At 41.3% G+C, this 27,805-nt stretch overlaps 1 long non-coding RNA gene across 2 annotated transcripts in view; it reads left to right on the forward strand.

The window, feature by feature from the left end:
- LOC127658526 (uncharacterized) overlaps positions 1 to 25,559 on the forward strand; it is a 33,341-nt gene extending 7,782 nt beyond the window's left edge. The window contains exons 5-8 of one of the 2 annotated variants that reach the window (XR_007972398.1): positions 1,792 to 1,872; positions 6,056 to 6,203; positions 23,829 to 24,023; positions 24,134 to 25,559. This is a non-coding gene — a long non-coding RNA (uncharacterized LOC127658526). The remainder of the gene's footprint in view (positions 1 to 1,791; positions 1,873 to 6,055; positions 6,204 to 23,828; positions 24,024 to 24,133) is intronic. The other variant, XR_007972399.1, reaches the window with a different exon arrangement.
- Positions 25,560 to 27,805: the final 2,246 nt, after the last annotated feature.

The raw sequence follows: 27,805 nt of genomic DNA on the forward strand, positions 1-27,805 counted from the left end.
GTATTCACAGCACTTCACTTTTTCCACATTTTGTTATGCCTTATTCCAAAATGGATTAAATTAATTATTTTCCTAAAAATTCTACAAACAATACCCCATAATGACAACGTGAAAGAACTTTGCAAATTTATTAAAAATTAAATTAAAAAAAATCACATGTATTTAAGTATTCACAGCCTTTGCCATGACACTCAGGTGCATCCTGTTTCCACTGATCATCCTTGAGATGTTTCTACAACTTGATTGTAAATTCAGTTGTACATGATTTGGAAATGCACACAGCTGTCTAATATAAGGTCCCACAGTTAACAGTGCATGTCAGAGCACAAACCAAGCCATGAAGTCCAAGGAATTGTCTGTAGACCTCCGAGACAGGATTGTATCGAGGCACAGATCTGGAGAAGTGTACAGAAACATTTCTGCAGCATTGAAGGTCCCAATGAGCACAGTGACCTCCCTCATCCGTAAATTGAAGAAGTTTGGAACCACCAGGACTCTTCCTAAAGCTGGCCGCCTGGCCAAACTGAGTGATCGGGGAAGAAGGGCCTTAGTCAGGGAGGTGACCAAGAACCCGATGGTCTCTCTGACAGAGCTCAAGCGTTTCTCTGTGGAGAGAGGGGAACCTTCCAGAAGAACAACCATCTCTACAGCACTCCACCAATCAGGCCTGTATGGTAGAGTGGCCAGATGGAAGCCACTCCTCAGTAAAAGGCACATGACAGCCCACCTGGAGTTTGCCAAAAGGCACCTGAAGGACTCTCAGACCATGAGAAACAAAATTCTCTGGTGTGATGAAACAAACATTGAACTCTTTGGCCTGAATTGCAAGCGTCATGTCTGGAGGAAACCAGGCAATGCTCATCACCTGGCCAATGCCATCTCTTCAGTGAAGCATGGTGGTGGCAGCATCATGCTGTGGGGATGATTTCAGCGGCAGGAACCGGGAGACTAGTCAGGATCGAGGGAAAGATGAATGCAGCAATGTACAGAGACATCCTTGATGAAAACCTGCTTCAGAGCACTCTGGACCTCAAGGTTCATCTTCCAACAGGACAGCGACCTTAAGCACACAGCCAAGATAACAAAGGAGTGGCTACGGGACAACTCTGTGAATGTCCTTGAGTGGCCCAGCCAGAGACCAGACTTGAACCCGATTGAACATCTCTGGAGAGATCTGAAAATGGCTGTTCACCGACGCTCCCCATCGAACCTGATAGAGCTTGAGAGGTCCTGCAAAGAAGAATGGGAGAAACTGCCCAGAAATAGGTGTGCCAAGCTTGTAGCATCATACTCAAAAAGACTTGAGGCTGTAATTGGTGCCAAAGGTGCTTCAACAAAGTATTGAGCAAAGGCTGTGAATACTTATGTACATGTGATTTTTTTTTTAAATTTATTTTTTTTAATACATTTGTAAATATTTCAAACAAACTTCTTTCACGTTGTCATTATGGGGTATTGTTTGTTGAATTTTGAGGAAAATAATGAATTTAATCAATTTTGGAATAAGGCTGTAACATTACGAAATGTGGAAAAAGTGAAGCGCTGTGAATACTTTTCAGATGCACTGTAGATTTAACTGTTTTAGCCTTGTTCCAGACCGAGACTTTTAACACAAATTATTAGTTCAAAACTATGATCATCTAAACAAAGCTTGAAATAAATAAACCATTTCAATATTTATTGTGTGAAAATTATTTCTATTAGTTTTTCAAAACATTTCCACCACACCAAACAATTTTGCACCTAATTATTTCTTTCTTTATTTTTTAAAGTTTGTGTACTTGTTTACAGAGTCAACAAATGTGTCAGTGAAGAGCATGCTTGAGATAAAACATGAGACAAGTGATGTTTGAAGGAAACAGAAAATTCAAGGTAAATATCATTTGTGTGTAGAATATTTTATTGGTCGTCATTTTACTGCAGTTTTTTTGTCAAATTATGAAAAAAGTGTGAAAATATTAGTTAATTGTGTGTATTTAGGAATATAGGAATTGTGTGTCCTCTATGAAATTAGCCTCAGCAAGACAAAATGGTCAGACATTTTATTTCAAAAAATGTGTTTTTTTTTTTAGGCCGATACTGATTTTAGAGGGGGAAATTTCACCAATTACTGATATGGTGGCCGATATAGTTTTGAGCTGGAATAAAAACAGACCTTTTCTTCGTGGATTGTTCACCTATTTCGCACTGATATGACTGCTTTCTTAAACAAATATTTACATCATTATTATACATTGTCAACCAATTATAGAAATGAACACTGAGAAAATAAAGAATAAATACAAATTCTATCTTAATAAACATCAGTACTGTATGATCAGTATCAGTCAGTTGCTGGCAATTTAAATAAAGAATAAATTTAAATAATAGCTAAATAAAAATCAGTACTGTATGTTTATTATACGGTAAGTCAATTGCGGACCATTTAAATAATGAATAAATCTAAATAAAATAAATAGTTAAATAAATATAAGTATTAGGCCTACTGTTTATTATCAGTCAAATATTTTAATACTGCCAGTCAGTTATGCTCAGGTTGTAAAACAAGAAGCATTTAAACCTGCCGAGTCAAGAGATAAAAAGTGGCAGCAGTGTTACACCGTATTCTGCTATACAAGTTCAGGGGACATTTTCAGCAGTGGAAAACCAGACTTTTAAATATTGCATTTTGTAAATACAACGACTGGAATTGTTCGGTTGAAGGGGGATTCACAGTTTGGTGAATACATGTTTAAACTTTAGCTTCCATGAAAGTAGCTACATGGTTAGCTAGTTAGCTATAAGCTCATTGTCACGGAGAGTAAAAGATGGACATTGTTGATTTAATTTCAATCATTGCATCTCACCAACTAGGTAACAACATAGCAAAACATCAACACTCAACACACATAATCCGCACCATTGTCTGCTGACAGGCCCGGTCCTACAGGGGTGCTTGAGGGTGCTAAGCACCCTCAGATGAACCTTAGAGCTCCCTCAATTGAGACCAGGGCAAACTACTGCCCACTGGTCGATTTATCATGAATGTTTTTTATTAGATCTTTAATTTATCTGGCTTTTGGACCTATCGTGCATTCACAAGCTTGTAATATGCGCAGGGTTCCAGATAATATATGCAATACCCAATCAGTGATTTATACTTGCACAAATTGGAAATATTTCGCCCTATGTCATACTTTATTTATGTAATCTGGCAATCATACATACGAGTGCACACGTTTTCTCTCTGCAAAAAACAAACAAACAACAACATAGCGCTCGCTAGTGCAGGGACACGCGAGCAAAACCAAGTGAGAGGAATATATTTATTCTTTGTGTTATTTGTAAAATGCTGAATTCCCTCGTTGTAGATATCATTAATATGAATTACTACTAGTCAAAAATGAGTTTTGACTAGTCAAATCATAATTACGGATTGTCAAATCTGAAAATTAAATGATAAAAGAGCCTGCCATAAATATTATGCTCAAAGAAAAGTGTGATGCAAACACTCCGTGTACAATCGTGAGGTTGCTTGTGCTGTTTTGTGCCAAATCTACGAGCAAACATTTTCAGTGATGAACTTTAGTAAAAATGTTTGTTCTTTGTGTTATTTGTAAAATGCTGAAGTCTCTCACACCTGTATGTGAATGTTACTCTGGCTGTAATCATTTATCAGTCTCATGCTGTCTGTTTGGGGTGCCAAACATTGACGAGACTCACATCATGACCATACACAGGTTTATAATGTTCTGAGAATAAAACAAGTAAACGGGTCCACTTTGTGGCCAACATTAAAATAACCTTATAGAATCTATAATTTCAGAATATTTTATTTGACTATTAAACTCCTGGCGTAGAGTGTTAAATTGAATACTAAATTACTATTGCTTTGAAGTATGGTAAAATAATCCATTCATAATTTTATTAAGCCTTTATTCAGTTTTACTAACACATGATGCAATCGCAGAATGGTCCCATCAGTATGCACTTCAGAAAATTGTGCATCATTCATTGAGTGCATGTCTGGGCTTAAAAGATAAAACTATGCAGAAATGTTATCTTCTCTGTTCCATGTTCTACTTAATGGCTGATGTGGCCCCAGTACCAAAATAATTGCACACCCCTGCTCAATTGAATATGTAAGACAAATACTGTATATTGGCAAGCAGATTTTCTTGAATACCAGCAAACACACACGAATCCCTGCATTTTTGAATGCACAAAATGCTGCATAAAAACGTATAAATGTGTATGATTTTGCAAATAAGTATGTCCTAATCTGCAGGCGTCATTTTCAGTGACAGATCATGGGTAAAAAACCCCACAAAGCAATATTTTGTAAAAAGAAAGCATTTAAACATGATTTAATCTACTATTTTTTTTTGTAATTATGATTCCATCTCCACTTTATACAGAACACCCCCACTATTTTCTGGAGCACCTGCAGTAAATTTGATCTGAAACCGGGCCTGTCTGCTGAGCTGCAAAAAGATGTTCTGATGCTAACCTTTCAATATGCTACATTACTTACTTTACTGAGAAACTATAGCTGGCTAACACAGCAAACAGATGTGAGAAACATGAGTGTCATAGTTATCAGGGACAGGGTTAATGTTATATTAGTTAGATTGAAAAGGGGCAATGATTGGGTCATTGTTTATTAACTTTCCAAGTTAGCAACGTAGCCTACAGTGAAGACATCTCTTAACTCCTCACTGTCTGCAGAACCACGTCGGCTCAGCTCTGTAAACAATAGAGTTTGAGCAGGCACTGCTGGACAAACAGCATTGTGACACCAATTCTAAATCCCTCCAAGCATTGTATTCTGCATTATATGTTCTTAAAAAAAAAAAGAAGCATAGCTATTAGCCGATACCCATATCTGTGAAAGACTAATATTGGTCGAACGATAAATCGGTCGGGCAGTACAGACACTGTTGGAAATTGTTAGTTGACAAAAAACAAACAATTAAATTATTAAGTAAATAGATAAACTATTAAATGTGTAAAAATGGTTTTACGAGACTTTACTTTCTAGAAGTCTACAGTTCTAAATGCGGCCAAATTTGAAGAAACACCCTTATGGCCACACACTTGAGTTAGTAATCATAATAGGTCTAAGATTGTGCATGTAAATGTGCTTGTTGATCCTGTTGAAAAAAAAAACACCTTTTGAAAACTTGAATTGGAACGCACACTACAAACCATGCCACATAATGCAACATTTCTGATGCTCTTCTGTCTGTATGGAGGCAAATCCTTGCAGCGATGTTTCAACATCTAGTGTAAAGCCCTCCAGGGAATAACTCCCAAGTTATGCCCATTGATTTGAAATCAAATGTTCAATAAGAACATGGATGTGGTGTTCAGGTGTGCACATATTTGTGGTAATGTGTCCCTCAATGTGACTGTTACTTCAAGGACATGCCTTAAATTTCATCCCAATCTCCCTCCTCAAATCTCTCCATTCCAAATGCGTTCACATGCACAAGGATGCGATGACCTCCAGCCTGACCACCGCAAAGCTCAGAATATTAATAACCACAGCAAAAGAAGAAAAGAGATGTACAAAAAGAGTTTTTATAAATTTTTGATAAAGAATTGCATTGAAGAAAATAATATGTGGATGATTAAAAAGACTTCAGAGAGAGAGTGGAAAAGCCATTCATTGATCCGAACGAATCCCGTCAGACATCAGCCGTGGGCTTGTCAGAGAGACTCACATCTTTCACCTCAACACACACCATCCAAATTCTGCTGTTTCCAGTCCAATCAACAGCGCTTTCAGAGTTATTGCCACTAATAACCTGTTAGCAGTGGCAGAAGGTGACCTGTGCTCACTGTCTGAGAAGTTTGCAGGAGGTCACAATTGACTGAATGTTCAGAGATGAGCTCCTGAGCTCTTTATAAACTGAAATAACACACTGAGACACACCTGTGTTTTTAAAGGACTATGTTTTCATATTTTTTTGGTTGGCAGGTTAGAAATATTTAGTTGTGTGGGTCATTAGAGTAGCTAAGGCCTTATTTGTTGTGACTGTGGGGTAATGTTTGGTTCTTTGTACCTATGAAGTGTAGCTGAGAGTGGGATGAACATGGGGATTTTGGACATCTTTGGTTTTGAGAACTTCAAGAAGAACTCATTTGAGCAGCTGTGTATCAACACTGCTAACAAACAGATTCAGTTCTACTTCAACCAACACATCTTCACACGGGAACAGGTGAGACTCTCTCTGTATATAAACACCTTTGTGTAAGTGAGATTCTTGGTGCCTTTGAACAATAATAGCCGATAGTTATCATTGAATAGATCTGCTTCAAATATAGAAAAACAAATCCTGATTCCTCTTAATGATTCCAGTTCCTTAACAGTCCCATTAACTATTACTTTAATACATTTAAGGAAGTATTATTTGGGAAAAAAATTATTCTTATTGCATACACTGCCCTCAGCAGCCTGTTGTCAAATGGGAGATCATTTCAGATTTCAACAGAGAAAATATAGCCAGTGGATTTTTCTTTAAGGGGTGGCCAGAGGGAACAATATAAATTTTAGGTTGGCACAGCAAAAAGTGTGTGTGTGTGTGTGTGTGTGTGTGTGTGTGTATATATATATATACACTCACCTAAAGGATTATTAGGAACACCTGTTCAATTTCTCATTAATGCAATTATCTAATCAACCAATCACATGGCAGTTGCTTCAATGCATTTAGGGGTGTGGTCCTGGTCAAGACAATCTCCTGAACTACAAACTGAATGTCAGAATGGGAAAGAAAGGTGATTTAAGCAATTTTGAGCGTGGCATGGTTGTTGGTGCCAGACGGGCTGGTCTGAGTATTTCACAATCTGCTCAGTTACTGGGATTTTCACGCACAACCATTTCTAGGGTTTACAAAGAATGGTGTGAAAAGGGAAAAACATCCAGTATGCGGCAGTCCTGTGGGCTGAAAATGCCTTGTTGATGCTAGAGGTCAGAGGAGAATGGGCCGACTGATTCAAGCTGATAGAAGAGCAACTTTGCCTGAAATAACCACTCGTTACAACCGAGGTATGCAGCAAAGCATTTGTGAAGCCACAACATGCACAACCTTGAGGCGGATGGGCTACAACAGCAGAAGACCCCACCGGGTACCACTCATCTCCACTACAAATAGGAAAAAGAGGCTACAATTTGCAAGATCTCACCAAAATTGGACAGTTGAAGACTGGAAAAATGTTGCCTGGTCTGATGAGTCTCGATTTCTGTTGAGACATTCAGATGGTAGAGTCAGAATTTGGCGTAAACAGAATGAGAACATGGATCCATCATGCTTTGTTACCACTGTGCAGGCTGGTGGTGGTGGTGTAATGGTGTGGGGGATGTTTTCTTGGCACACTTTAGGCCCCTTAGTGCCAATTGGGCATCGTTTAAATGCCACGGCCTACCTGAGCATTGTTTCTGACCATATCCATCCCTTTATGGCCACCATGTACCCATCCTCTGATGGCTACTTCCAGCAGGATAATGCACCATGTCACAAAGCTCGAATCATTTCAAATTGGTTTCTTGAACATGACAATGAGTTCACTGTACTAAAATGGCCCCCACAGTCACCAGATCTCAACCCAATAGAGCATCTTTGGGATGTGGTGGAACGGGAGCTTCGTGCCCTGGATGTGCATCCCACAAATCTCCATCAACTGCAAGATGCTATCCTATCAATATGGGCCAACATTTCTAAAGAATGCTTTCAGCACCTTGTTGAATCAATACCACGTAGAATTAAGGCAGTCTGAAGGCGAAAGGGGGTCAAACACAGTATTAGTATGGTGTTCCTTATAATCCTTTAGGTGTGTGTATATATAAAATACTGGTATTTGTATAGGGTCCATTACAGCGCTCATGCACTGCTACTCTTAAAGATGATCCTACACCAAAGAATTATACCATCTGAAATACAAATGTCATTATGTAATCATTCAGCCCACAAACTAAAATCACATTATGTCCTAGTGAGATTTATTAGCGGCAAAAACTGCTATTTAATGAGATAAATAAATAGTTTGCATGTAATTCAAATGTGAGCTCTTGTGAATGTGTGGAGACAGTGTTGTGCTGATGCCAGCTGCTCATACCTTTTAAAGCTCCTTCAAGACTCATACAGGGAAAACACCATCATGAACATGAGCAAACAAAATTAGCTGCCTGTAAAGTGTCTCCACACGCTACTGTTATCATAAGCACATAACAACGCTCATCTTAAAGCCGCTGTGCTGGAGAATCGACAAGCAGCAGATGAAGTTTGTTTCCCGCGAAAGTAATTCCAATCTTAATATTTTATACCACCTCTGTGCATTAAATAGTCTGCATGCACGTTCTAACTATAAACATGACATTTCAGACGCTCCATTTCTCTGCGTCGAGAAAAAACACAAACATTTTTATTATACTAAATTATGATTAAACAGCTTCCACATGGAACCAATCTTGGACGAATGGGAAACAAAAAGTAGGAAAGCAACTTCTTATTTTTCTTTCTAAATGAAACTAGGCCTGTTTGTTTATGGAAGACAAATTCATCTCATATCAATTTTCATATTTACAGTGAAAATTACAGTGAGTCTTTATGGTGCATACAGTGACTTTTGGTTCAACTGGGAAAAATCTATCTTTTACAAGGGAAAGCATTTGGTGAAAACTGTTGTATAAATGCTTAATTGGTTGTTCCCTGTCTAACACTCACTTGACGTTGTGTTGATGTAGAGACACTAGAGGTTCAATCTTGAGAGCCCCAATCACCTTTGCTTATAATAGAAATGGCCAATGAGAATTGGCAAGTGGAATTTGCAAATCAGTGGTCACCCTCACATGGTCTCCTGTACCATCGGAGCCCATACACCGGCCTCAGAGAAAAAGATCCAGCACATTCTCATGTGATCTTGAGACCCCGGCCCGGTCACATGCCCAAAATTCCCACAACTCCCTTTCGGGACCAGGTGGTGAATCTACAAGCGCTCCCTTCTGAGGAGGAAGACCCAGCCTTGTCATTGCTGTGTCCAGTTCATGCCCTGTACATCTATCTTGACTGCACGCAGAGCTTAAGACACTCGGAGCAGTTCTTTGTCTGTTTTGGAGGGCAGCAGAAGGGGAAAGCTGTCTCCAAGCAGAGGCTGGCCCATTGGATTGTGAATGCCATTTTACTTGCATATCAATCGCAGGGCTTGCTGTGCCCCTTGGGAGTCCGGGTGCACTCCACTAGAGGTGTTGCATCCTCCTGGGCACTGGCAAGGGGGGGTCTCTCTTGCAGACACATGCAGAGCTGCAGGTTGGGCTACACCCAATACCTTCGCGAGGTTTTACAACCAACGCATAGAGCCGGTTTAGACCCGAGTGTTACAGGGTAACAGCAGGTAAGCCAGGTGGCCGGTTGAGGATACCGCTTGCATTACGCATTTCCCCTTTTTCAAAGGTGATAATGTGTGCCTTTTGTCCACAACAGTTCCCTGTGTCCGGCGAACCACGGATGCCTCTTTAATTCTTAAGCACTTTTCGGGTACGAAATCGGTGGAGGAGTTACGGCACCAGGCCCAGTACTTATGGTATTCCCCTTTTCAGGTGAACCCGTGTACTTGGGCTAAGTGCTCCATACGCGGTGATTCCGAGTGACGCGGGTTTCCTCTCTGGCAAACCTTGTGTTTCCCCTCATCAGAGCCTCGCTCTGACTCTCTATCGGCTCCTCTGCATAAATCTGCATGAGTGACACCCCCTACTGGCCTCACTAACCACCTCTTCCAGCATATTTAGTTCCCATTTTTAGTAACTCGAGCTGCATATGAACATTATGGGACACTGTCCAAGTGTCATGTTGTCTGAAGCCCTTATACAATCACGCCAACGTATTGGCTACAGCCATTTAAGAGACACCCCTAGGGAGCTACGTCACTGGCTCGCGTTCGTGCCATTCAATCCGATTTTCTGTTCTTCAGTACACTAATTGTCCAAGCCTGTGTTTGTTTCTAGCGACTAGCCTTTTCCAGAGTGGTTGAAGTCCCTTTGTGGAGTTCATACAGCAGAGGCATGAGCTTCATCACTTCAGAGTGATGCATGGGGGCTAACAGGCTCCGTTGCTATAGAAACAGATCCTCTTTCTGATATCGGCATTCCATTGAGACAGGAGTGTCACTGCTCAGTGGTAATGACAGACTCCTCCTCTGTCGGTTGGGTCGCTGTATGCATCAGCAGCTGGATTTAGACATACACTGTCTGGAGATGTTCACGTTGCTGCTTGTGCCATGCTGAGACTGGCACATGGCATCCTTCTGTGGGCACAGAACAATTTACTGTCTACAATGTTCTGGGCTTGTTGAATTTAGGGGTAGATTTCATGTACAGACAGGGTCTGATACCCAGAGAATAAACATCATATCCGCAGATTCTAAAACAAATCAGAGGAGGTTTGACAGAGTGGAATTGGACCTGTTCTCTTCGAGCGAGATGTTGCCCTGTCACCTCTGGTTTTCTCTCTCTCCCCTAGCAATGCTGGGCATCAATGCGCATTTATGGAAGTTCAACAGGGCACTCTTTCGAATAATGGTTTATCTCCCCCTGTGGTTGAGACCATTCTAAATGCTAGAGCTCCGTCAACAAGGAGGTCATATACGTATAATTGGCATATTTTCTCTTCTTGGTGTACAGCGTGAAGTGAAAATACAGTTCTGGAATTTTTGTGGAAACATTTCACGGTCGGGATTACCCCAGCAATGCTTAAAATCTATGTTGCCGCTATAGGGGCTGAACATGAGCTTATCATTGGAGTCTCTGTTGATACATTCTCTTGTCTCTTGTTTTTCTTATGTGGGGTATGCAGGCTTAGATCTTTTCATCCCGTCCACGTCTCTTTATGGGATTTATCTGTTGTGTTAGATGTACTCTCGGGTGCCCCGTTCGAGCCCTTTACAACAGATATTGGTACGTTTTTAACTCTTGAAAAGGCCCTGCTAGTGGGATTGGATTTTGCGCCAGGGTGTTCAAAGGATGTGTTAAGACCTCTTTTGGTTATTTCTACATCATTTCTCTCGCAGACCATTAATTTACAGTCCTTCTCTCCTCCCCCATTTGAGTCGGAGGAGCATGAAATGTTACATCAACATAAGTCAGAGCAGTTGTTTGTGTGCTTTGGTGTAAAAGTACATAACAGTGCATGACAAAATGATTAAAAGAGCATAACAAGCCACGCAACTCTATGTGGGGCAAGCTGACTGGTGCAAGCAAACCAATCGGCTTGCATGGTGTAAGCGGACTGGTCCTTTGAGGTATAATTGGGCAGCCAATCAACTTGCGTCTCTCTCCCATTGTCTAAATATGTCTATTTGTACAGCTGCATTTTATCTTGCATACTCACATTAACATGCTTGCAGGAAGGTTATTTTGATCATGTATTTAGTTTAAACTGTCACTCCACCTGACTCTCTCAGTGTGTTCATTATTAAAGAAACCTGTGGAAGAATGCTGGTGTGCTGATTCATGGGAGCAGCTCACTGACCACATAAACACCATTGACACACATTAAATCACTTACTATATTACTTTTATTTGAATGAATAGGCAAAATAGTATGCCAATATTAATTCAATAATTTGGGAATTTAGGTTTATTATGATTCAGATCATTTTCTAATGCCAGTAAAAATCTGATGCTATTTGTGACAAATGAATGTTGTTAAGGTGTCAGTGTAAGGAAATTTTGATGAAATGTTTTACCCACTCCAGTATTTGTTTTAAGGATAAGTTTCAGGATAACATGAGAAACAAGTACTTCTGGAGCTTTGCTTTGGAATTCAGCATTATGCTGGCAAAGTAAAGAGCTGCAATGATGACTGAATATCTATCTTCAGAAAAACCCAATCTCCCTTTTTCCACAGTACCTACTGTTTTTTTTTTATGACTAGAAGGCTGGCGTTGTCCCCCCTTTACAGCTGTACTGATGTTGCTGTATGATTGCGTGAATGTGGCATGTAAACATTCAGGTGAGGCTAACGGATATAAATGAGCTGAATACATATACTGTATTCTCATCACATTCTTTTTCTCTGTTTCTATCTCTTTCTTTATGAATACAAATATTTCTCCCCATTCTCTCTGGAGTGGCTGATCTCCAGGCAGTAGAATAGAGGGATTGAGTGGAGGTATAGAACTGTGGATGGATGTATTTTCATTTCCTCTAAGCTGTCCTTTCGGCTCTCGCTGCTATCTCCTGCCGTTGGGGATATTCCAGCGATAAGATTCGCAAATACCCTGAGGAAGGAAACAGCTATTTAGCCAGTAAACTGCTTTTCTTCTGCTTTCGCTTTGCCAGGTGCTTAATAAAGCCAAGTGTTGCTAGACGGTCACTAGACTTAGTTAAGTGTGAATAGAGGCATGCTGGGTAATTATAGGATGTGTATTTTCATGCAGCTCTTTAGTTAAGCCATTATGTGGCTTTAAGAACAAATTGAAAAACGAAAAGATTTGAAGAAAAGAAGGGTTCTTTATAAGAGTGTATGTGTTTAAGACCTGTTAAAATGTTGCTTATCTCTCTATACCTCTGTAAATGGAACACAAGAAAAATTATTCAAGTCAATTATGGAGTTGTGCATATGGAGAGATAAGCCATCACATTTCACATACTATCTTTATTATATAGTATGCAAAGTCAGGAATATGTCTCAAATCATTGTGTTGAAAATAGTGTGCCAAAGGGGCCTGGGGGCTTTTTTGACACGAAAGTGGCTACAGCAGTTTTCAAATGAGAGATCCCAAAGATTATTATAGTTTTTTACTCCTGAAGTGACTTGGTTAATTTGGAAAATGTTTTTAACTTTTATTTATTTATTTTTAACCCAAGGCATATATGTGGGTGTTTCTTCAACTTCAGGCACTTTCAAGTTCCAAGGATTGTTGTTTTTATTAACCTCCTGAGACCCCCGCATGAGGGGGTCTCAGGAGTTGCAACTGTTGGAAACGGTTTAGCGGCGCCTGGCTTGAAGGAAGCGAGGCATTTCAGCACTGACTGATCACGCTCGTTGGAGAGATGTGCTGTCATTGAGACTGAATCTAACTCCAGACCGAGAAAAGAGATGCTCTGGACCGGGGAGAGCTTGCTCTTTTCCCAGTTGACCTGAAGCCCAAAACAGCTGAGGTGGCTGAGCACCTGGTCTCTGTGTGCGCATAGTAACTCTCGGGAGTGGGCCAGTATGAGCCAGTGGAAGTGGAAGTACGCGTCCTTGAGGTCTACCGCTGCGAACCAATCTAGATGCCGGACGCCAGATAGAATTTGTTTCTGGGTGAGCATTTTGAACGGGAGTTTGGACAAGGTCCGATTGAAAACTCGCAGGTCCAAGATCGGTCGTAAGCCGGCGCCTTTCTTGGGTACAACGAAGTAAGGGCTGTAGAAACCCTTCTTCGTTTCGGTAGGAGGGACAGGCTCTATCGCGTCCTTTAATAGAAGGGAGGCGATTTCTTCGTGCAGGGAATGGGCATGTTGGCCGTGTACTGCGGAAAAATATACGCCCACGAAGGGGGGTGGAGACCTGGCAAACTGAATTGCGTAACCGAGTCGAATGGTCCGGTGCAGCCAGCGTGACGGGTTGGGCAGTGAAAGCCACGCCTCTAAACTCCGTGCTGGGGCACCAAGGGGACGAGTTTTTTGGACGTACCCGGCGGGGCTTCGCAGCGGTGCGGAACAGGTAACGCGGCGTCGGGAGGCAACGTGGCGTCCCGAGGCTCTGGTGCTGAGAATAAACTCAAAGCACTTACCTTGCTCCGCACATCCGGCAGGGGGCGGGTTCATGACTGAGGAGGAGGTCTGATGCTGGCGTCCTCTGGACTCGTCTGAACCGGCCGGCCGGGGAACAGTCGTGGGGCTGAAGGCGGGGACACCGCGTCCATGGAGCCGGGACTGTTGAGGCCTGAAAGCAGAGTGCTGTGAGAATGGCATTTGCGGGCCATGTGCCCCAGAGACAAAGGAAATAGCTCTTTTATTGAGAATATGAAAAAACAAAGGATTCTCCTCCCAGCCCTCCACCGGGGGACGGAGCGGTCTTACCACCTCCGGAGCTAACGTCTTGGGCTCTGGGTGCATTGTCTCAGGAGCGCCTGGGAGCCTTCTGGGTCCGTGAGACAGGGGGCGTGCGCTTCCCGTGGTTTGCTCAACACTGGGTCTGAGAGCTGGGCCCGGGTTAAGGCGGAGCAGGAGCTTGTCTTCTGGCCGTGAGAGGACGCCCTCGGTGAGCAGACAGGGCATGGGCCGTGGCGGCAGGCTTGCAGCGAGGCATGATGTGACGGCAAAGTCCTCGACGGTGTCGCCAAAGAGGCCGAACTGGGAGACAGGGGCATTGAGGAAGCGAGTCTTGTCAGCTTCGCGCATCTCGACCATGTTCAGCCACAGTTGACGTTCCTGGACCACTAGCGTGGCCATCGGCTGCCCGAGCACTTGTGCTGTGACCTTCGTCGCTCTCAGGGCGAGGTCGGTCGCTGAGCGCAGTTCCTGCAGCGTGTCGGGATCAGGGCCACCCCCGTGCATGTTGCGTAGTGCCTTGGTTTGCTGGACCTGCAGGAAAGCCATGGCATGCAGGGCGGAAGCGGCACATCCGGTGGCACTGTAGGCCTTCGCTGTCAGCGAAGAGGTTGCTCTACAGGTCCGGGAAGGGAGTATGGGGCGACCTCGCCAGGTGGTAGGGGTTCCGGGGCATAGATGGATCGCAACCGCCCTATCCACCTGGGGAATCGCCTCGTACCCGTGGCACCCTCCGCCGTCGAGGGTGGCGAGGGCGGACGAGCCTGTGGCGGTGTGACAAATGGAGAGGGGTGCTCTCCACGAAGACGTCAGCTCGTCATGCAATTCCAGGAAAAACGGAACCGGGGGCAGGCTGTGAGCGGCGCCCAGACCCCAGGAACCAGTCGTCCAGCCTTGATGGTTGTGGGGAGGATGGAGGGTTCCAAACCAAGCCCACGCTGCTGGCTGCCCGGAAAAGCATGTCGGTCATCTGTGCGTCGGCCTCAGCCTGGGCGTGCAGGCCCGAAAGCGGCAGCCCAGGGGAGTCCTCAGCATCAAAATACCACACCCTCCGATGCCGCGGCGAGCTCATCTGCTTCCATTGTAAGAGGGTCGGCAGACTGGCTGTGAGGCAAGTCGCCGCCGCCTCGAGCACGGACGGGAATCAACGAGCGTGCTGGGGTGCGGGTGGTCCGAGGGGGCGTCCCCGGCGGAGCTGCACCCGCTGCCATCCCCAAATCGCCTCCATCGCCAGCCGCATCGTCCTCAATCCCGTGGGAAGAAGGAGCAACACGGGGGGCGGCTTGAGTGGCTTGCTCACGGTTGTAATCAAGCCGCGACCGCAACGTTGTCATGGTCATGTTCTCGCAGTGAGAACATGAACCATCCACATACGCAGCCTCGGTGTGATCGCTACCCAGACACACGAGACAACGCCTGTGGCCGTCTGAAGCGAAGAGCACTCTACCGCATCCAGAAACAACACAGGGGCGGAAAGGCATCTTTATAAAGACGTGTCCTTAAAAGGATGTTCACCGCCGCTGTGTTTTGCTCTTTTAGAGGAATTTACTCTTTTAAATAAAATCAAAAACTTGTGAGAGTTCTTTAATCTGCGCTGTCGAAGCGCCCAGGGGCAGGAAGTGCACAGCCGTGCAACAGGAGAAAGCCGCTGTTGTGCGCCGTAGAATCCAACAGCATGCAGCAGAGGGATAGCAGGAACTCGGTGTGTACACGCAGCAGTTGCAGACACGACCATCGGCTCCGAAGAAATTTTCTGAATGAACTCCCGTATTTGGGCCGCTTAAATACCCGTATGTCCGGGAGCGGGACATGCAAATACTGGTTGCCAACTCTCATTGGCCTTTTGTCATAGTTCAGAGGTGAATATCGGCGCTCAAGAGAGACCCCAAGTGTCGCTTCTCTGACACAACGTGGAGAGAGCGACAGAAGGGGAACAATAATGTAAAATGGTTTTCTGACTAATTTCTATAACAAACTCACCTCAGCTGCAATCCTTTCACGCTCTCCTTTTCTGAGCGCCCGGCACCTCTTTATTGGCCGAGAACCACTGCTTTGCTCACCAATGGTATGGAAAGAGTTTCCTTTTTTTCTTCCAGCGAAAGCCTTGTGAAGGAGTTTTTTTTGTAAATCAATGACAGAGTTTGGTTTAACTGCTGCCATTATCTTAGCGAAAGTGATCAGCCTAGCAAAGTTTTGGCGGAGTCGCCTGCGCACTCGCAGTAGTGGCCAAGAGCGTAAAGTTGAATGACAGGTGATGAGAACCAATCACATTGTATAAAATAACATGTATCCAATTCTGATTTGCCAGGGACGCAGCGACCTGCGCCCGGAGGAGAATCTTTAAGAAACCAATTAGAGACCAGCTTCAGGTCACATGCTGCCCGAAAATTGAAGGACTCAGATAGACATCCATTTGTCCGGCGTCCCTTGCCCATAAAACCACATGAAACATATTGAAAAACATAGAAACTAGTTAACCGATTAAAGCCAGTTTTTATTAAATGCTGAGGCTCTTACTACCAGCATGCACATCGTATGAGTAAACTATTTTATTTTTTATTTTTATTTCATTTTATATAATTTTTTTATTCATGTATATTTCTGGAATTTTGATGGGGGCAGCGCCCCTGCACCCTCTATTGACAAGCCGCCACTGTGCTGCACAATGGTTACAGATATTTGCCTGGTTTACATAGAAAACAATTGAAAAACAGCACAGATGGAAGAACGGAATTTCTTAATAAACACTACCTTTTGCCAAAAGAACAATGCTGTAATCAGTGGAGAAAGACAATATTTTTTGTCAATTGTTTTCCTCCCCATAATTCAGCTTAAGCTTCATCTGTTTTTAAAGCTCAACAAACTGTCTGATATACAGTATGTATTTTAGATAAAAATATAACATTGCTATATTATGTATAATTCACAACTTTTTATTTTATTTTCAAGCAAAAATATACTTTGAATCAAGCTATTATATATATATATAAACACTGCCTCCTAACTAAATAAATTATACATGTATACATTTCAGGTGTTCAGAATCGGTTTCATTCTTTTGGGAGTCAGTAACTCCATTTGATGTGCACTTTGATTTTTGAAACTTTGCAGACTTTTTTACATTCACAAACAGCTATATAACACACTACATGAAAGGTAAGACCTGAAACTACTTCATAGCTGTGTGTGAAAAATACTAAAAAATAATTGCACACTTTAGAATATCTGTCATCCATTCAGAATCAAGCATTCAACAGACCCGTGGTATACATATATATATATATATATATATATATATATATATATATATATATATATATATATATATATATATATATATATATATATATATATATGTTAAGTTGTATCAATATTGCCTTTCTGTGGGCCCCCTCCAGCGAGGGCCCCTGTTACTCAGGTCCACCATTACCTCCAGTCTGACACCCCTGTTAATAATACATTAAAAATAGCATTAATAAAAAAATGGCCTTCCAGTGCAACTGTTTTAGTTCAAGTCATAATAGTTTAGTACTTTTAGTTTTAAGCAACCATGCATTATAATGGAGTTTTATGAGAGAGAAAACACAACATGGAAATAGTGTATTTCTCATTGGACTACAGCATTGTTGTTTTGGAATCACAATGGAGAGAAAAAAATTTCATGTGCAAAAACGCTACTGTGTGTTTGACAAAATTCACTTGCATCTGAGTGCGCTGCTTGTCATCGATAATTTCTTTGGCTCTTCTGTCGAGTGTGGTGTACATGCAACAGCGGATATCTCACACAACTCATGCAAAAGGTGTGTTTCCAGTCCATTTCTTGGTTTGTTACACATTCTTAGCAGTTTGGGTGTGTGATGCTAAAATATGGGACAAATGGCAATCCGTATGGATATAATTTGGAATGCATTTTTTTCCCCTTAAATAGGGGATGATTCCATATTATTTATATTGGGCATCATTTTCAATCAAGATGTAATTTGGCCAAATTACACAACAGTGTAAAAATGTTAGGATCATTGTGTGAATTCAGGATACATAAAATGTTATCTATGAAATTAGCATCAGCAAGACAAAGGAGTTTGCAATTTTATTTCAGAAACTTAAAAAATGTCATTTCCAGCACTGTAATTAAACACAATTCAGAATTTGAGATGTGCTGGAAATCAAACTTTGGTGGGAATTTTCTTGATAAATCTCATATGATGCATGTACATACACTGTTGGACATAGTTAGCAGACAAATATAATAAAAAAAAAGTTTGACTTTGCTTTATATAAATCCACAGTGCTAAAAGTGCCTGAAGTAGAAGAAACACCCATGCAATGTACACTTACCGGACACTTTATTAGGTACACCTGTACACATACTTATTCATGTAATTATCTATTCAGTCAATTAATCAATATATGGGTCAGGAGCTTGAGTTATTGGTCACATCAACCATCAGAATGGGGAAAATCTCAGTGATTTTGGCCATGGGATATTTGCTGGTGCTAAACGGGCTGGTTTGAGTATTTCTGTAACTGATGATCTTCTGGGATTTTCACCCACAACAGTCTCTATAATTTACTCAGAATGGTGCTAAAAACAAAAAGAAAAACCATCCAGTGAGCAGCGGAGAACAACCAGACTTGTCCAAGCGCTTTTCCCTATACACTCTAGAGACTGTTGTGCTTGAAAATCCCAGGAGATCAGCAGTTACAGAAATACTCAGACTAGCCCATCTGGCACCAACAATCATGCCACGGTCCAAATCACTGAGATCAAAATGTATCCCCATTCTGATGGTTGATGTGAACATTAACTGAAACTCCTGATTCATATCTGCATGATTTTATATATTACACTGCTGCCACACGATTTGCTGATTAGGTAATTGCTTGAATAAGTAGATGTACAAGTGTATCTAATAAAGTGGCCATTGAGTGTTGTGGCAGAACGACCCGCCCCTCCCTCTCGTCATAGTCACCATGCCTCTGAGGGCCGTCATTCAGCCTGGCTCATGATGGGAGTGGGCAGGAGAGAGAAGAGGCGCATAATTAATAAGCCTTAGTGAAGCCGCCGGAGCCTGCCTATGTCCTGGAACACTCCCCATCCTACACATTGCCACCTTTCATTGTGTGGATGACAGATCCCCCTTTATTTTGGACACTTTACATTAAATGCAAACAGTACAACAAAAGGCTCCCTCTCTACTGTATGTTCAAGAAATATTCAATTGTGATTGACATGTCAGTGTTCGTAAGCTTATTGACTGAAAATATTTCAGTTATGACCCCTTAACACTGATCATCTGTCCATGGACACACAAAAAAAAAAATCCAGTGAGGAAAATAATCATACACCCTTAAAGCAAACTATAAGAACCAAAAAGGGTTTTTCAGTCTAATGCCATCTGAGAACTTCTAAGTTCTATAAAGAGCTTTCTATCTTCTTTAAAGAACTCAGAAAATTATACACTGATCTGACAAACCTATAATGAAACCATATAGCTCATCTCAAGAACCCTATACTGATAAAATTATTTTCTAAACCTCAGGTGCCACAAAGAAACGCTGAAATTTTATTTTTAAAGATTGTTGCCATATGCCTCTTTCCTAGTATATTATCCTGATGATTTTAATCTTCAAGACAAAATACCTAGTGGGATTAATTTGCACACATTTCAATTCCTCTCTGTTTTTGCTGTTATGTGTGAAATTCTGGCTAAACCTGATTACATCTGTTTGTCCTTGGTGATTTTCTGTAGTTCATCGTGAGTGTAGGGTGAGTTCTGACCACTAGGGGTCAGATTGATAATTCAACAACATGACAATCATAGAGGATGTTAGTGCTGATTATACATGCAGTTTTAAACTCATTGATGTTTGACATGCTGCAAAATGAGATCATAAGCACCATCAGTTTGTGCTGAATAAACTATGTTTGTGAACGTGCTGTGGAGAATAATATAAAGCTGTATAAAAAGTTTTAGATTTGAAGTATTTGAATATGTAGTGTTTTACTGCAATAATGATCTATTCACTCTTAAAATTGATAGCCCAAGGCAATTTTTAACCCTGGGATAATGTAATCATGGGCCATCTTGTTCCATGTTTAACGCTGTCGATGCTTCGCCCTGGGTAAGAAATGAATCCTTGGGTGTCAGGTGTCAAGATTTCACAATGTACAATTGGGAACACTGGGTTCACATTCAAACTTGTGAATTTAAAAAGTAATAACATTTATTGGATGGCATGTCCATATATGGCAGTGTTGCCACAAATCCACTCTGGTTTTCCTAAAAAAAAAAAAATGATTACCAAATGTATGGCTGCAAGGATCAATTAAATTGGATAAAGTGACCTAAATTTACACATTTGAAGAAAGATCTAATTTCATTACTAAGTACTTTTTTAGGTACTTTGTGCACCATTTTGGGTTTTCAATAATAAGGAACTTTTCCGAACTCCTCCTAGACCATTGGTCCGATTTCCGAAGTAATTTAGCATGTATCATGTAGAGGCCCTCCAGACAAAAAGTAATTTGTCTAATCATTTAAATAGTATATGTAATTTACTTTGCTTGACTCAGGGAATCAGAGGGAAAAAAATCATTTTGATCCTAGCCCATAATGTTTTGAAGATATGAGTGAAGACATTAAAAATTGTTTATTGTTGACCACCTAGGGTCAAATTGGGTGGCCATAGGTAGGGAAGGGGATTTGGGACCATCCTGCCAAATATGGTGTTTCCAGGGCACATGAAGAAGAAGAGGAGGAAGAAGAAGAAAATCAAATTGTACGAGTTTTCCATCGTTAGCTGGGTTTCCATTAAACTATTTTTATGCGCTTTTTGAAATTGCACGTAAGAAATCCTAAGTGGAAACGTTTGCTATGTGAATAAACTTTCTAAATTCGTTTAAAATTGTATACGCTAGGAGGAGGTGGTTTTTCTAGAGTTTTGCAGCAGTTAAAATGTGCATTAAGATGATGGAAACAGTTTATTTGGAAAATGATAACGTGTTTTGACCATTTGTTCAAGTGTTAGCTTGATATGACTGGCCCAACAAAAGGACATAGCTTCCCGAGAGTGTTCCAAAGATGGATGACAGTGGACTGACTTGATGGAAAGACTTTGCTTGGCACACAATACTTTGAACATTTGTCATTCGGAAGTGTTACCCACAGCTGGCCATTAAAGTGTGTCCTCACAAGTGGGTGCTCCCAGGTACACGGAGACTGGTGACGTGTGGGCATCGCAGCCATATTATATCAAATATTGCACTTTTTCTGCTGCATCATCTGGCAGCATTTAATAAAACGAGGTACAATTGCTCCAATCCTGCAAATAAAACTCTCCCCAAAGCAAGATGATCATTCAGCTTTAAATTTAAAGTTAATTCTTATAATTAGTAGTGGATAGAAATGCACAATGATTCGTATTTTCTTCAGTCACATTTTTAGAAAATGTGAAACATTTAGATTGAAACACAGCTATTGTTTAACATTTTTAATAATTTCGCTCAGACACTGAAACTAAACACAGTGTGATGAAATTTCCATGACTGTAAAAAGTGCATGAATATTTAATGTTGTAAGCATTATTTAGTCACCTCAAAAGCTTCCTAACCCCAAATTTTAAGTGATAATCATAGCTTAACCCAAGGTTAAAAGTGGCTTTAATCCAGAGTAAAAAGACATTAAGTGTAGGGTTAAGCATTCCCTTCAGTCTTTGATGTTAAAATTTACAGAGAAAGCCGTAACTCCAATTATTAACATGAACCGCATAGTGTTATTTTTAGAAATGTTATATTAATGTCATATTAACATTCAGCTTTGTAATAAAATGTTGAACAGAGGATAGATTTCACTTCAAACATCTGAAACTACAGAACAAACACTCACTCACATCAGAAGCTGACAGTTTGAGTTCAGAGCTCTGGTTTGGATCTGGGGTTAGCCTGTAGTCTGCCTATATGGTGCTGTTTTGTCAGAGGAAATGGATCTTATTTGCATGGACAAATTCCCCAAAAGCCAGAGCTCTTGTGTGGATTTGGGGGGCTTTGTTGTGTTTGGTTTGGCTCTGTTTTAAAAAACTCCACGGCCTTCGAGTGGATTTGCATAAAACATCTGTGTGTTAGAGTAGAACCGTATGGTCCTCTGGTTACTGTTGAAACTGCTGGTGTTTTTGCTGTATAGGAAATTGTGGAATGCTGAAAGTTTGTACATATGGACCGGATGAGTAGTGTTAGACTGGTGTTTTATTGGCATATGCTTATATATGCTCAAAGAAATAGTTCATCCAAAAAGGAAAATTCTTTCATCATTTACTCAGCATTATGTAGCTTCAGACCTGCATGCTGTGCCACAATGCATGGTCAGTCAGAGGCCTGGTTTCACAGACGGGGCTTAGATTAAGCTAGGAGTAGGCCTTAATGTGTACTAGTTAAACTAGGACATTTAGTAGCTTTCATGAATGTGGCTTAAATTTGGCTTAGTTAGTGAGAGACTATGGAGTCCTGGAGGAAAGTAAGTAAGCCTAAATGAGAACACATGGGTTAAGCCTGATTAGGTTGAGCACATTCTGTTGGTCTAATGGTGCTCATAAAAACCCATAATGCAATAGAAAACACCATTACTGGTGTGAAACTTGACAAAACTATGGCAGAGGCAAAAATAATTAGTTAAAAAAAACTTTAGTGAGTATGAAAAAACACTACTAAAATAAATTGTCAAACCACACTACTTCAACCGAGCAAAAGAAAAAGAGTGGTTGGGCTGCAATTTGTATGAATTCAATGCGAAAGAAATTGTAACCTCAAGAACAGTACAACAACTTCAGATGAGTGTAAAGCAGTTTAATGGAAAGGAAGAGGAGAGAACCGGCTTGACAATATAAATAATAGTTTAATGAAGAAATAAACAAAAAACACACAAACATAAACACACAGATCAGCTGCCTGTAATTCTCTCTCTCTCTCTCGAACCGTCGTCACCGGCTGCCTTTATCCCTCGCGCACCACAATCAGGCTGATTGGGGGGCCGGGCGTGCATTGTTCGAGCCCGGCCCCACCCTCCCCCGCTCTACACTCCTCCCAGTGTTGCCTCAGGCCGGGGAGCCCCCACCATGACGTACATCACGTCATGGGTTGCGGGAGGGTAAAAACAACAACAAAACAAAATAGGCGTGGGATAAAGGCCAACACGGAGCGACAGAGAAAGAGAGAGGGAAAAAAAAACTCACTCACCGGTTTGCTGATGCGCAGTCACGTGGTCCCTGATCACTCCTCCACCCTCTCAGGCAGACGACAGCCGTCAGACCGACCCCTAGTGGACAGAACGCCCCTCCGCATTCTTGGCGACCCGTGGGGACTCTCCTCCACCTCTTGCAGCGGCCCTACCACTCCAGGTGATCGAGGAGTCGCTTTCCTCTTCCCCTCGTGGATGGCGGTCCTCTCGACCCCTCCGCATTTCTGGGGAATGGCCAGGATGGCAAAAGGACCTCCTTTCCGGGTTTTGGCACCAATGTAAAGCAGTTCAATGGAAAGGATTATATAAGGACAATATAAATAATAGTTTAATGTAGAAATAAATGAAAAACACACAGAGCAGCTGCTTGTAATTCTCTCTTTCGAACCGTTGTCACCTGCCGCCTTTATCCCTCACACTCCCCCATCAGGCTGATTTGGGACTGGGCGTGTGTTGTTCTAGCCCGGCCCTGCCCTTCTCCGCTCTACAGTGAGATATCTTCATTATTATCAGTATTGCACATTGCTCATATTCATATTTTTATGACATCACATATTGAATGATATCTGCCTTTACAGACTCTGTGTAAGTACCTTAAACTGGCTTTAAAAAGACAGAATGCAGAGATCTGAAGAGAGCGGTTTACTACTGGTGGCAGACCACCAATAAAAGACAAGACTGATGAATCGAATGACCTGCTGTCTGGAACACCAGCAACTTATGGATGTTATACAAGACGATGACCATTTGGACAGTTCAGATGAAGGAAGAAAGTAAATTGGTTATATCCTTTGGTTAATATATTCCACTATGTCAGTTCTTCTTTCATTTAAAAGGACCATATTAGTTTATTTTTGCTTCTAATGGTGTTCTTTTTTTCCAGAGGAAAGGAATCTGAACCAGTTGGAAGAGCCAGTGCACAGTGAGTGTGTACCCTCCACGTCTGCTATAGCATCTCTGAGAATAGATGCTGTCACCACCTTTCAGCAAAGAAAAACAAGATGACCGTGCATGAAAAGTTTTCCAGAGAATTGCATGAGCATAAACTGAAATATCTGAATGAAAATTAGAATTCTACAGGTTGAATTGAATATGAGGTTGGAAGAGAGAGGGATGATCCAAAAAAGATACAGTAAGGAGACAGTTGTTATTACCAGCCATGGTGAACAATACGATAAAATATATGTTTTGTAATTTGAATATTCATGAGTGAGAATATTTTAATCACCACAAACTGAATTTTAAACAAGCCTTGGTTTAGTCACCATTTTAAATTTGCTGTACACTATTTGAATTTTGTACAGAACAAACATTAATGCATCTCATCTAGTTGAAATGCTGCAATGTGAAAGCAACTCTGTGTGCAAGTCCTCATTGGTAATTGCCTGCCTCAGCCATGGGCACAACTGCTTGATCTTGATCCTCCATTGGAGGGTAGTTGTGCATCACAGCTGTAGCAATGATCACCTTGCAGCATCTTCTTCTGTTGCAAAGAAATGTATTGCATAAACACTGGAATCGATTTTTCCATACTCCAAACATATGCTCGACCATCCCTCTCATATGGATATGAGCACTGTTGTATCTTTGCTGCTCAGCTTTTGTGGGATTTATGTATGGAGTGAATAAAATTTACTCTGACCATATTTACTGTCACCAAGTAATAGTCCACCATGTTGTCCTCTCTGAAACGGAGCACACAATGAAGAGTTGAGAAAGTCTTGAATCGTGAGTTGCACCTTTCCAATAGGTAACAATGTTGGAAAAATTTCTAAATTAGGAGTGCATACACCCTGAACATTGATATAAAACCAGTTCTTATATTTCTTGTATTCCTCAGTATCAGGAGTTGATGGACACTTGATGGGAATCACTCCTGGGAAGTGCCCATATTCAGAGAATTGCACTTTATAGTTGGCTTGGCCAGCAGCATCAGGAAACTTGATGTAAAGACACCTCAGTTCACAAATGGCCCTGCAGACTTTGTGAACTATTCTACACACAGTTGCTTCACTGGCACTACACAAATCACCAGTTTCACAATGAAAGATTCCAGATGGCAAAAAAACCTAAAAGTGATCAATGCTTGGAGACAATTGGGGAAAGGCCTTCCTCTTTGGGAAAGAGAGGAACGTCTAGGATCAAGCAAAGATATTATCTCCAATTCATTTTCTTTGTACATAGGAAAACTAGCGAAAAAGCTAGTTCAAAGTAATATAATATTTTACTTATATCCTAGAGAAATGGTATTTCACCCCCTCTGTATACTTGTATATGGCTGGTGTGACAATAAAACTCTCTTGAATCCATCCACAAGTACGCATCTGGTCTGCCTTTGTAGTACATCTTGGTCTTCATTTAGATATTCCAAATAGTCCATGCTCCCTCACAAATAGTACTAAGCAGAAGTTAAACCTGCCTCTTTGAAGGATTAATTTATGCTTCAATTTAGTCCTAGAGTAGCTCTAGTCCTCCCTCTTGCTGTCAGATTTGTTTAATCTAGGACAGGTTATATCTACAGCTATTTTAAGATAAGTCTGTGCAAGTCGCTTTGAGTTAAGACAGCTCAAACAGGCATTTCAGTCAGGGACTAGGCTTAAGCCTTGCCGTTGAAACCAGTCCAGAATGTATTGCATTAGTCATCGGGAATACTTTAATGATGTTTTATAGTGATGTTTAGACTTTTCAGTTTTTAGTGACCTATTTCTTTTAGTTGTTATTTGCTCAAAACCTGAATCCTCCAACACTCTCACTTCTTGTTTGCAGATTTTAAAACCGGACACCTTGAGATGTGTCAAGGCAGGTTTGAGACACGAGACACCCAAGAACCAATGGTATGTTGATGTCAATGCATTTTGAGGTGCCAAGTTTAAATGTGCGGAAGAGCCAATGAGTTCAGTAGGGTTGGGAACTCTGAACTGGTTCATATTTAGAACTGGTTTTATTAAAAAAATATATAGATATAATATATTTTTTTTTAAACATTAATCTAATGATTTTCACGACTTTTGGTTCTGTTAATGGCTCTCGAAAGAGCACTCTTTCACCTAAGTGTATGGAAAACTGTACAAAAATACTCTGACAGTGTTTGCTGTATAGCTATTCAGTAGCAACGCAATGCTGCAGATTAATCTGCAGTACAAAACAGTTCTCGAACCAATGACCTTTGAGCTGATTCTTTTGAATCTTCACCACGAAACATTTAGTGCCACCATTGGAGCCTAACTCCTGAACAGATTACTCATATGTGCCGGCTATTTTGAATCTACAGGTTGAAACATATAGTATGACCGAAGGAGCCCGATTCCATGAGATTGTCTCATATAAGCCAGTTCTTTTGAATCTTCAATGCAAAACTTACAGCTATCATTGGAGCCTAATTTCTGAACGAATCAATCCTATTAGCCGGCCCTCATGAATCTTCACTGCGGAACCCACAGTGCAACCAGTGGAGACTAATTCCTGGACAAAAAACTAATATGACGCATTATTATTATTTTTTTATCTTACCATGGAATTTACAGCAGGGACAGTGGAGCCCAATTCCTGAACAAATTACTTTTGTGAGATGGTTCTTTATAATAAGCACATAAGCACAACCTGTGCAGCCCTACTTCTGAATAATTGACTCTTGAGCAGGTTCTTTTGAATCTACACTGCAAAATATACAGTGCTACCTCCTTAATGAATGAATCGAATTGGAATCAGAACCGGAATCATTACATTTCATAGGATTCCTATCCTGGAGTTAAGTGCCAATTTAATCCTGTCCTTTGATTCTCAAAGATGTCTGGTTAAAATGATTCTGAAGTTTTCTTGAATCATTTTTTATTTTTGTATTCTGTACTTACGAAATGTATTCACTGTGGAGTTGAGAAGACCTGATCCTGGTCAGTTATCCTATTCTGTGTCATACACTCACAAGTACCCTTCAAATAGGATGAACCACTTTTTACATTTCAGCTTGACCTCAGGGCAGTGTGGACTGTGTTAGGTCCACAAAATCCTTTTCCTGCTTTTCCCACTGTGATATTGAGTCTTAGTCACACCAAATGGTCCCGGCAGACCATCTCCTGATTAAAGCGTCCCACGTAGAAGAATCAAACGCCCTCTAGAGTGAATAAATCTATCTTGACTCAAACTGCCTCTGGTCAAGGAGAGATGTGAGCAGGACGTCATAGACTGGAACAATTTCATTTGCCTGCTTACTGAGTTGAATTTAAAGAATAGATCATATTTATATAAAAGAGGAGAGAGCTTCTGAAAAAGAAAGAGATGCAGTATGAGGAAAAGCCAGGACATGTAAAGGCGCTTTCCTCAACACACATCAGCTCATGTAGACTACTGCCTGACAACTTTGAGTGTCCCGTGTGCCGACAGCTCGATCCCGGGCTTCACACACTCACGCTCATATAAGAGGTGTCATATTGACACAGGGATTGCTTTATAATCCAGGGCACATTGACTATTCTGGTCGATAGAAAGGCAGTGCGAGTGGCACCTTGGGCAGCTGTTTCTCTATGAGATTCTTGTAAGGCGTCATTTTCAAAGTGAA

This window comes from Xyrauchen texanus, chromosome 18, assembly GCF_025860055.1.
Source record: "Xyrauchen texanus isolate HMW12.3.18 chromosome 18, RBS_HiC_50CHRs, whole genome shotgun sequence".
Lineage (NCBI taxonomy): Eukaryota > Metazoa > Chordata > Actinopteri > Cypriniformes > Catostomidae > Xyrauchen > Xyrauchen texanus.